Source organism: Bubalus kerabau, chromosome X (assembly GCF_029407905.1).
Source record: "Bubalus kerabau isolate K-KA32 ecotype Philippines breed swamp buffalo chromosome X, PCC_UOA_SB_1v2, whole genome shotgun sequence".
NCBI lineage: Eukaryota > Metazoa > Chordata > Mammalia > Artiodactyla > Bovidae > Bubalus > Bubalus kerabau.
This window is the reverse complement of record NC_073647.1, coordinates 150,335,685-150,348,288: the sequence shown is the minus strand read 5'-3', so window position 1 is coordinate 150,348,288 and position 12,604 is coordinate 150,335,685.

The following is a 12,604-nucleotide window of genomic DNA, read 5'->3' as shown; positions in this document are numbered from 1 at the left end:
AGAGACACTGATGTATAGAACAGTCTTAGGGACTCTGTGGGAGAGGGAGAGGGTGGGAAGATTTGGGAGAATGGCATTGAAACATGTAAAATATCATGTATGAAATGAGTTGCCAGTCCAGGTTCGATGCATGATACCGGATGCTCGGGGCTGGTGCACTGGGACGACCCAGAGGGATGGAATGGGGAGGGAGGAGGGAGGAGGGTTCAGGATGGGGAACACATGTACACCCGTGGCGGATTCATGTCAAGTATGGCAAAAACCATTGCAGCACTGTCAAGTAATCAGCCTCCGATTAAAATAAATAAATTTTAAAAAACAAACTAACTTCCTTTGGTAAAACGGGCCTGATCAATGTTGGCTTTGTGACTTCCAAAAACACCATTATTTTCGTTCCTTGCTTCCCTCCTTCCTCCCCCTTCTGTCTTTCCTTTTCTTTCTTATTATACAATTGAGAAAGTCTGCTTTCCATTGATAGTTATTAGAGTACTGGCTCTATTCACCATGTTGTACAATACATCCTTGAGCTCCTCTGACACCTAACACGGTGTGCCTCCCACTCTGCCACCTCTGTTGCCCCTCCCTCTTACCCTCCCCTCTGGTAACCAGTAGATTGATCTCTGTATCTGTGAGCCTCCATTTTTGTTACATTCTCTATTTTGTGGTGTTTTCAGATTCTATAAGTGCTATCGTACAGTATTTGTCTATCTCTGTCTGAGTTTTTTTACTTAATAGTGTACCTTCCATGTTGCTGCAAATGTCCAGATTCCATTCTTTTTATGGGGCAACTTCCCTCTATGCCTTTTTAGCAAATGGCACTGCCACCGCCCACGACACGGCTCCCTGGCTCAGTTTCCATCTCTGCACTCACGCAGAGAAACACCAAGTCCTCTTCCTCTTCTCCCATGGGATGTGTATCTTTGAAGCTGAGTCTGGAACCAGTTCTTCCCCCCGCCCCCCACTTTCTGGCAAACTGGACCTTCTAGTCCCATCTCCAACCCCACAGGACCCATCTCCCTCCCTCTTCACACATTTATCCCTGCCCTGCCCTCTCTGCCCCCACTCTCAGAGAACTCGGAGACAAACAGAATTTCACATCAGGTTGATTTTATGTGCATTCTTAATGTATGCAGTTGGTATAATAGTCAACGTCGGTACCGTTGGCCAGTACTCAGCGGCAAGACCCTCGAAGATTTCTGAGGTCCCTAGCCATGCCTTCCAGTCACTGGCTGCCCACGGGTCCCACTCGAATGACATGGGTCTCCACACTCTCTGGGACCTCCTCTGGTCCGTTCTGATGCAGCTCTTCCTTCACCTGGGAACACTGGCTACAGAGCTTTGAGCCTCCGATCTTTCTCAGGTTCCTTGTGGTGGGCGGTTTCTGAGACGTTTTCTTGGGCAGCTTTGCCTGAAGGTGATTATTCCCTCTCGCACTTGCCCTGGCCACCTGGAGAAAACAAGAGAAGGGTAGAGAATGGCCTTGGTTTGGGGAAGAGGGTGAAGGTGGCCGGGAACGACAGCTTCAGGAGAAGGGGTGTGGGCAGAGAAGGGGTATGTGCCAGGCAAGGACAGGGGAGGGGGTCTTATGGGGTGGGGTCAATGGGCAAGAGGAGTTTGGGTGGGTTCAGCTCACCTTGACATTTGTTTTGGGCCTCAATTGAGAGGAGGTCTTCATCCTTTTGTCCCGGGGAACAGGAGGCAGGTGTTTCCTAACTACTCTGAGGCCTTGGGGCTTCCCAGTCCACTTAGTCATTTTGAGGCCTCCCAGTGGTCTGCTCCAGAGCCCCTGAGCACCCCTATATATACCCCTCCCCAGGGAGACACACCCTCATGCTTTATGAGGTCAGCAAGTCTCTTCCCCAGGCAAAGGTGGCCCTGGGTGAGCCTTGACATCACAAAGCCCCATCCTGACACCTCTAGCGGAGGATGGGGAGCAATTCAGATGTTTTGGTGGGAGAAATGAGGCATTTGTACTTCCCCTAAAGAGGAAGTACTCCCTGCCATCCTCATCTCTCTAAGTCAACTCCGATGGGTCACATGGCAGGGAGAGTGTGTCTCCCCCAAAACTTCCCTATTCTATCTAATTATGACTATAAAAGTATAAAGGGATTTAAAAAATAAAATCTGCAAACGATACAGCTTCAGCAGCCCCAGGTAACAAAAGTTTATTTTTTTTGTTTCATAGTCTCAAAATAACTGACAATTAAGAATGAATTTCAAATAAAACCTGTTTTTCAAATTCAGCAAGATACCTTGTGTTCAAATATAAGACATTTTTTTTCTTTTCAAGCTAAAAAAAGTTTGCACCTTGCAGTGAATACTTTGTTTCACTGATGGAGAGGTAAATAAAAGCACATCGTGTGTCTTTACCTTGACAATTTCTCTGGTATCACTGTGTATTTAGAAAAAACTGTTTGAATGCGGGGTGTGTATTAGTCCCTTCCCTCGGGGACTGCAGGCTGTGCAGGAAGTGATCTCGAGGCCTTTCAAACCATGAAGGATGCTCTGTGGAAGGGAGCAGTGGTAACCATGGCAGCCTGTGTTGGTGAAAATTGTTGAACACGGTCTTCTCTTAATGAACTCCCTCATAGAAGTCAATGAATTTTTAAAGAGAAGAACTAAGACTGTGCCCGTATGAATTTATATATATATATTTATATATGTATACAAATACACACATATGTGTATGTGTTTGGATATGTATACACACACACATGCATGTGTGCATTTGTATATATGTACACTGAAACTTTGTACCTTGTGAATAATATGTAAAATATTAAAACCTGACATATATGACAACAAGCTTTTCAAACTTCAACCAAGAGAATTTGGTTTTGCAGAGGAAAAGTATTTAATTACTGACATTATTTTAGAATAGTGGAGTATGGAGATGGTACTCAAAACAGAAGCAGTGTTTACTTGGTTTTATTCTTGTAATAAAAGTCTTCGTGGGCAATGCTCCCCAGTATTGCCTGCACGGGATGTGGGCTACTCCCCCTGCCTCACCTGTGGGAGCCCACTGCCGCATTATAAATTACTTTGCCCCGAAGAAGACATACAGATGGCTAACAAACAAATGAAAAGATGCTCAAAATCACTCATTATCAGACAAATGCAAAGCACAACCACAATGAAGTACCATCTCACGCCAGTCAGGATGGCTGCTATCCAAACATCTACAAGCAACAAATGCAGAAGAGGGTGTGGAGAGAAGGGAACCCTCTTACACTGTTGGTGCGAATGCAAACTAGTACAGCCACTATGGAGCACAGTGTGGAGATTCCTTACAAAACTGGCACTAGAACTGCCATATGACCCAGCCATCCCACTGCTGGGCATACACACCGAGGAAACCAGAATTGAAAGAGACATGTGGACTCGAGTGATCATCACAGCACTGTTTACGATAGGCAGGACATGGAAGCAACCTAGATGTCCATCAGCAGACGAATGGACGAGAAAGCAGTGGAACATATACACAATGGAATATTACTCAGCCATGTAAAAGAATACACTTGACTCAGTTCTAATGAGGTGGATGAAACTGGAGCCTATTATACAGAGTGAAATAAGTCAGAAAGAAAATCACCAATCCACTCTACTTAGGCATATATATGGAATGTAGAAAGATGGTAATGATAACCCTGTATGCGAGACTGCAAAAGAGACACAGATGTACAGAAGAGTCTTTTGGACTCTGCGGGAGAAGGCGAGCGTGGGATGCTCTGAGAGAGTCGTGTTGAAACATGTATATTATCGTATGTGAATCAGATCATCAGTCCAGGCTCCATGCATGAGACAGGGTGCTCGGGGCTGGTGCACTGGGATGGCCCAGAGGGATGGGACGGGGAGGGAGGTGTGAGGGGGGATTCAGGATGGGGAACACATGTACACCCGTGGCAGATCCATGTCAAGTATGGCAAAAACCATTGCAGCACTGTCAAGTAATCAGCCTCCGATTAAAATAAATAAATTTTAAAAAACAAACTAACTTCCTTTGGTAAAACGGGCCTGATCAATGTTGGCTTTGTGACTTCCAAAAACACCATTATTTTCGTTCCTTGCTTCCCTCCTTCCTCCCCCTTCTGTCTTTCCTTTTCTTTCTTATTATACAATTGAGAAAGTTTGCTTTCCATTGATAGTTATTAGAGTACTGGCTCTATTCACCATGTTGTACAATACATCCTTGAGCTCCTCTGACACCTAACACGGTGTGCCTCCCACTCCGCCACCTCTGTTGCCCCTCCCTCTTACCCTCCCCTCTGGTAACCAGTAGATTGATCTCTGTATCTGTGAGCCTCCATTTTTCTTACATTCTCTATTTTGTGGTGTTTTCAGATTCTATAAGTGCTATCGTACAGTATTTGTCTATCTCTGTCTGAGTTTTTTTACTTAATAGTGTACCTTCCATGTTGCTGCAAATGTCCAGATTCCATTCTTTTTATGGGGCAACGTCCCTCTATGCCTTTTTAGCAAATGGCACTGCCACCGCCCACGACACGGCTCCCCGGCTCAGTTTCCATCTCTGCCCTCACGCAGAGAAACACCAAGTCCTCTTCCTCTTCTCCCATGGGATGTGTATCTTTGAAGCTGAGTCTGGAACCAGTTCTTCCCCCCGCCCCCCACTTTCTGGCAAACTGGACCTTCTGGTCCCATCTCCAACCCCACAGGACCCATCTCCCTCCCTCTTCACACATTTATCCCTGCCCTGCCCTCTCTGCCCCCACTCTCAGAGAACTCGGAGACAAAGAGAATTTCACATCAGGTTGATTTTATGTGCATTCTTAATGTATGCAGTTGGTATAATAGTCAACGTCGGTACCGTTGGCCAGTACTCAGCGGCAAGACCCTCGAAGATTTCTGAGGTCTCTAGCCATGCCTTCCAGTCACTGGCTGCCCACGGGTCCCACTCGAATGACACGGGTCTCCAGACTCTCTGGGACCTCCTCTTGTCCGTTCTGATGCAGCTCTTCCTTCACCCGGGAACACTGGCTACAGAGCTTTGAGCCTCCGATCTTTCTCAGGTTCCTTGTGGTGGGCGGTTTCTGAGAAGTTTTCTTGGGCAGCTTTGCCTGAAGGTGATTATTCCCTCTCGCACTTGCCCTGGCCACCTGGAGAAAACAAGAGAAGGGTAGAGAATGGCCTTGGTTTGGGGAAGAGGGTGAAGGTGGCCGGGAACGACAGCTTCAGGAGAAGGGGTGTGGGCAGAGAAGGGGTATGTGCCAGGCAAGGACAGGGGAGGGGGTCTTATGGGGTGGGGTCAATGGGCAAGAGGAGTTTGGGTGGGTTCAGCTCACCTTGACATTTGTTTTGGGCCTCAATTGAGAGGAGGTCTTCATCCTTTTGTCCCGGGGAACAGGAGGCAGGTGTTTCCTAACTACTCTGAGGCCTTGGGGCTTCCCAGTCCACTTAGTCATTTTGAGGCCTCCCAGTGGTCTGCTCCAGAGCCCCTGAGCACCCCTATATATACCCCTCCCCAGGGAGACACACCCTCATGCTTTATGAGGTCAGCAAGTCTCTTCCCCAGGCAAAGGTGGCCCTGGGTGAGCCTTGACATCACAAAGCCCCATCCTGACACCTCTAGCGGAGGATGGGGAGCAATTCAGATGTTTTGGTGGGAGAAATGAGGCATTTGTACTTCCCCTAAAGAGGAAGTACTCCCTGCCATCCTCATCTCTCTAAGTCAACTCCGATGGGTCACATGGCAGGGAGAGTGTGTCTCCCCCAAAATTTCCCTATTCTATCTATTTATGACTGTAAAAGTATAAAGGGATTTAAAAAAAAAAATCTGCAACAAAAGTTTATTTTCTTTGTTCCATAGTCTCAAAATAACTGACAATTAAGAATGAATTTCAAATAAAACCTGTTTTTCAAATTCAACAAGATCCTTTGTGTTCAAATATAAGACGATTTTGTTCTTTTCAAGCTAAAAAAAGTTTGCACCTTGCAGTGAATACTTTGTTTCACTGATGGAGACGTAAATAAAAGCACATCCTGTGTCTTTACCTTGACAATTTCTGTGGTATCACTGTGTATTTAGAAAAAACTGTTTGGATGCGGGGTGTGTATTAGTCCCTTCCCTCGGGGACTGCAGGCTGTGCAGGAAGTGATCTCGAGGCCTTGCAAACCATGAAGGATGCTCTGTGGAAGGGAGCAGTGGTAACCATGGCAGCCTGTGTTGGTGACAATTGTTGAACAGGGTCTTCTCTTAATGAACTCCCTCCTAGAAGACAATGAATTTTTAAAGAGAAGTACTAAGACTGTGGCCGTATGAATTTATATATATATATATATATATATATATATATTTATATATGTATACCTATACACACATATGTGTATGTGTTTGGATATGTATACACACACTCATGCGTGTGTGCATTTGTATATATGTACACTGAAACTTTGTACCTTGTGAATAATATGTAAAATATTAAAACCTGACATATATGACAACAAGCTTTTCAAACTTCAACCAACAGAATTTGGTGTTGCAGAGGAAAAGTATTTAATTACTGACATTATTTTTGAATAGTGGAGTATGGAGATGGTAATGAAAACAGAACCAGTGTTTACTTGGTTTTATTCTTGTAATAAAAGTCTTCGTGGGCAATGCTCCCCAGTATTGCCTGCACGGGATGTGGGCTACTCCCCCTGCCCCACCTGTGGGGCCCACTGCCCCATTCTAAATTCCTTTGCCCCGAAGAAGACATACAGATGGCTAACAAACACATGAAAAGATGCTCAACATCCCTCATTATCAGACAAATGCAAAGCAAAACCGCAATGAAGTACCATCTCAGGCCAGTCAGGATGGCTGCTATCCAAACATCTACAAGCAACAAATGCAGAAGAGGGTGTGGAGAGAAGGGAACCCTCTTACACTGTTGGTGCGAATGCAAACTAGTACAGCCACTATGGAGCACAGTGTGGAGATTCCTTACAAAACTGGCGCTAGAACTGCCATATGACCCAGCCATCCCACTGCTGGGCATACACACCGAGGAAACCAGAATTGAAAGAGACATGTGGACTCGAGTGATCATCACAGCACTGTTTACGATAGGCAGGACATGGAAGCAACCTAGATGTCCATCAGCAGACGAATGGACGAGAAAGCAGTGGAACATATACACAATGGAATATTACTAAGCCATGCAAAAGAATACACTTGACTCAGTTCTAATGAGGAGGATGAAACTGGAGCCTATTATACAGAGGGAAATAAGTCAGAAAGAAAAACACCAATCCACTCTACTAAGGCATATATATGGAATGTAGAAAGATGGTAATGATAACCCTGTATGCGAGACTGCAAAAGAGACACAGACGCACAGAAGAGTCTTTTGGACTCTGCGGGAGAAGGCGAGCGTGGGATGCTCTGAGAGAGTCGTGTTGAAACATGTATATTATCGTATGTGAATCAGATCATCAGTCCAGGCTCCATGCATGAGACAGGGTGCTCGGGGCTGGTGCACTGGGATGGCCCAGAGGGATGGGACGGGGAGGGAGGTGGGAGGGGGGATTCAGGATGGGGAACACATGTACACCCGAGGCGGATTCATGCCAAGTATGGCAAAAACCATTGCAGCACTGTCAAGTAATCAGCCTCCGATTAAAATAAATAAATTTTAAAAAACAAACTAACTTCCTTTGGTAAAACGGGCCTGATCAATGTTGGCTTTGTGACTTCCAAAAACACCATTATTTTCGTTCCTTGCTTCCCTCCTTCCTCCCCCTTCTGTCTTTCCTTTTCTTTCTTATTATACAATTGAGAAAGTTTGCTTTCCATTGATAGTTATTAGAGTACTGGCTCTATTCACCATGTTGTACAATACATCCTTGAGCTCCTCTGACACCTAACACGGTGTGCCTCCCACTCTGCCACCTCTGTTGCCCCTCCCTCTTACCCTCCCCTCTGGTAACCAGTAGATTGATCTCTGTATCTGTGAGCCTCCATTTTTGTTACATTCTCTATTTTGTGGTGTTTTCAGATTCTATAAGTGCTATCGTACAGTATTTGTCTATCTCTGTCTGAGTTTTTTTACTTAATAGTGTACCTTCCATGTTGCTGCAAATGTCAAGATTCCATTCTTTTTATGGGGCAACTTCCCTCTATGCCTTTTTAGCAAATGGCACTGCCACCGCACACGACACGGCTCCCCGGCTGTTTCCATCTCTGCCCTCACGCAGAGAAACACCAAGTCCTCTTCCTCTTCTCCCATGGGATGTGTATCTTTGAAGCTGAGTCTGGAACCAGTTCTTCCCCCCGCCCCCCACTTTCTGGCAAACTGGACCTTCTAGTCCCATCTCCAACCCCACAGGACCCATCTCCCTCCCTCTTCACACATTTATCCCTGCCCTGCCCTCTCTGCCCCCACTCTCAGAGAACTCGGAGACAAAGAGAATTTCACATCAGGTTGATTTTATGTGCATTCTTAATGTATGCAGTTGGTATAATAGTCAACGTCGGTACCGTTGGCCAGTACTCAGCGGCAAGACCCTCGAAGATTTCTGAGGTCTCTAGCCATGCCTTCCAGTCACTGGCTGCCCACGGGTCCCACTCGAATGACACGGGTCTCCAGACTCTCTGGGACCTCCTCTGGTCCGTTCTGATGCAGCTCTTCCTTCACCTGGGAACACTGGCTACAGAGCTTTGAGCCTCCGATCTTTCTCAGGTTCCTTGTGGTGGGCGGTTTCTGAGAAGTTTTCTTGGGCAGCTTTGCCTGAAGGTGATTATTCCCTCTCGCACTTGCCCTGGCCACCTGGAGAAAACAAGAGAAGGGTAGAGAATGGCCTTGGTTTGGGGAAGAGGGTGAAGGTGGCCGGGAACGACAGCTTCAGGAGAAGGGGTGTGGGCAGAGAAGGGGTATGTGCCAGGCAAGGACAGGGGAGGGGGTCTTATGGGGTGGGGTCAATGGGCAAGAGGAGTTTGGGTGGGTTCAGCTCACCTTGACATTTGTTTTGGGGCTCAATTGAGAGGAGGTCTTCATCCTTTTGTCCCGGGGAACAGGAGGCAGGTGTTTCCTAACTACTCTGAGGCCTTGGGGCTTCCCAGTCCACTTAGTCATTTTGAGGCCTCCCAGTGGTCTGCTCCAGAGCCCCTGAGCACCCCTATATATACCCCTCCCCAGGGAGACACACCCTCATGCTTTATGAGGTCAGCAAGTCTCTTCCCCAGCCAATGGTGGCCCTGGGTGAGCCTTGACATCACAAAGCCCCATCCTGACACCTCTAGCGGAGGATGGGGAGCAATTCAGATGTTTTGGTGGGAGAAATGAGGCATTTGTACTTCCCCTAAAGAGGAAGTACTCCCTGCCATCCTCATCTCTCTAAGTCAACTCCGATGGGTCACATGACAGGGAGAGTGTGTCTCCCCCAAAATTTCCCTATTCTATCTATTTATGACTGTAAAAGTATAAAGGGATTAAAAAAAAAAATCTGCAACAAAAGTTTATTTTCTTTGTTCCATAGTCTCAAAATAACTGACAATTAAGAATGAATTTCAAATAAAACCTGTTTTTCAAATTCAACAAGATCCTTTGTGTTCAAATATAAGACGATTTTGTTCTTTTCAAGCTAAAAAAAGTTTGCACCTTGCAGTGAATACTTTGTTTCACTGATGGAGACGTAAATAAAAGCACATCCTGTGTCTTTACCTTGACAATTTCTGTGGTATCACTGTGTATTTAGAAAAAACTGTTTGAATGCGGGGTGTGTATTAGTCCCTTCCCTCGGGGACTGCAGGCTGTGCAGGAAGTGATCTCGAGGCCTTGCAAACCATGAAGGATGCTCTGTGGAAGGGAGCAGTGGTAACCATGGCAGCCTGTGTTGGTGACAATTGTTGAACAGGGTCTTCTCTTAATGAACTCCCTCATAGAAGACAATGAATTTTTAAAGAGAAGTACTAAGACTGTGGCCGTATGAATTTATATATATATATATATATATATATATTTATATATGTATACCTATACACACATATGTGTATGTGTTTGGATATGTATACACACACTCATGCGTGTGTGCATTTGTATATATGTACACTGAAACTTTGTACCTTGTGAATAATATGTAAAATATTAAAACCTGACATATATGACAACAAGCTTTTCAAACTTCAACCAACAGAATTTGGTGTTGCAGAGGAAAAGTATTTAATTACTGACATTATTTTTGAATAGTGGAGTATGGAGATGGTAATGAAAACAGAAGCAGTGTTTACTTGGTTTTATTCTTGTAATAAAAGTCTTCGTGGGCAATGCTCCCCAGTATTGCCTGCACGGGATGTGGGCTACTCCCCCTGCCCCACCTGTGGGGCCCACTGCCCCATTCTAAATTCCTTTGCCCCGAAGAAGACATACAGATGGCTAACAAACACATGAAAAGATGCTCAACATCCCTCATTATCAGACAAATGCAAAGCAAAACCGCAATGAAGTACCATCTCAGGCCAGTCAGGATGGCTGCTATCCAAACATCTACAAGCAACAAATGCAGAAGAGGGTGTGGAGAGAAGGGAACCCTCTTACACTGTTGGTGCGAATGCAAACTAGTACAGCCACTATGGAGCACAGTGTGGAGATTCCTTACAAAACTGGCACTAGAACTGCCGTATGACCCAGCCATCCCACTGCTGGGCATACACACCGAGGAAACCAGAATTGAAAGAGACATGTGGACTCGAATGATCATCACAGCACTGTTTACGATAGGCAGGACATGGAAGCAACCTAGATGTCCATCAGCAGACGAATGGACGAGAAAGCAGTGGAACATATACACAATGGAATATTACTCAGCCATGCAAAAGAATACACTTGACTCAGTTCTAATGAGGAGGAAGAAACTGGAGCCTATTATACAGAGTGAAATAAGTCAGAAAGAAAAACACCAATCCACTCTACTAAGGCATATATATGGAATGTAGAAAGATGGTAATGATAACCCTGTATGCGAGACTGCAAAAGAGACACAGACGCACAGAAGAGTCTTTTGGACTCTGCGGGAGAAGGCGAGCGTGGGATGCTCTGAGAGAGTCGTGTTGAAACATGTATATTATCGTATGTGAATCAGATCATCAGTCCAGGCTCCATGCATGAGACAGGGTGCTCGGGGCTGGTGCACTGGGATGGCCCAGAGGGATGGGACGGGGAGGGAGGTGGGAGGGGGGATTCAGGATGGGGAACACATGTACACCCGAGGCGGATTCATGCCAAGTATGGCAAAAACCATTGCAGCACTGTCAAGTAATCAGCCTCCGATTAAAATAAATAAATTTTAAAAAATAAACTAAATTCCTTTGCTAAGAAGGGCGTGATCAATGTTGGCTTTGTGACTTCCAAAAACACCATTATTTTCGTTCCTTGCTTCCCTCCTTCCTCCCCCTTCTGTCTTTCCTTTACTTTCTAATTATACAATTGAGAAAGTTTGCTTTCCATTTATAGTTATTAGAGTACTGGCTCTATTCACCATGTTGTACAATACATCCTTGAGCTCCTCTGACACCTAACACGGTGTGCCTCCCACTCTGCAACCTCTGTTGCCCCTCCCTCTTACCCTCCCCTCTGGTAACCAGTAGATTGATCTCTGTATCTGTCAGCCTCCATTTTTGTTACATTCTCTATTTTGTGGTGTTTTCAGATTCTATAAGTGCTATCGTACAGTATTTGTCTATCTCTGTCTGAGTTATTTTACTTAATAGTGTACCTTCCATGTTGCTGCAAATGTCAAGATTCCATTCTTTTTATGGGGCAGCTTCCCTCTATGCCTTTTTAGCAAATGGCACTGCCACCGCACACGACACGGCTCCCCGGCTCAGTTTCCATCTCTGCCCTCACGCAGAGAAACACCAAGTCCTCTTCCTCTTCTCCCATGGGATGTGTATCTTTGAAGCTGAGTCTGGAACCAGTTCTTCCCCCCGCCCCCCACTTTCTGGCAAACTGGACCTTCTAGTCCCATCTCCAACCCCACAGGACCCATCTCCCTCCCTCTTCACACATTTATCCCTGCCCTGCCCTCTCTGCCCCCACTCTCAGAGAACTCGGAGACAAACAGAATTTCACATCAGGTTGATTTTATGTGCATTCTTAATATATGCAGTTGGTATAATAGTCAACGTCGGTACCGTTGGCCAGTACTCAGCGGCAAGACCCTCGAAGATTTCTGAGGTCCCTAGCCATGACTTCCAGTCACTGGCTGCCCACGGGTCCCACTCGAATGACACGGGTCTCCACACTCTCTGGGACCTCCTCTGGTCCGTTCTGATGCAGCTCTTCCTTCACCTGGGAACACTGGCTACAGAGCTTTGAGCCTCCGATCTTTCTCAGGTTCCTTGTGGTGGGCGGTTTCTGAGACGTTTTCTTGGGCAGCTTTGCCTGAAGGTGATTATTCCCTCTCGCACTTGCCCTGGCCACCTGGAGAAAACAAGAGAAGGGTAGAGAATGGCCTTGGTTTGGGGAAGAGGGTGAAGGTGGCCGGGAACGACAGCTTCAGGAGAAGGGGTGTGGGCAGAGAAGGGGTATGTGCCAGGCAAGGACAGGGGAGGGGGTCTTATGGGGTGGGGTCAATGGGCAAGAGGAGTTTGGGTGGGTTCAGCTCA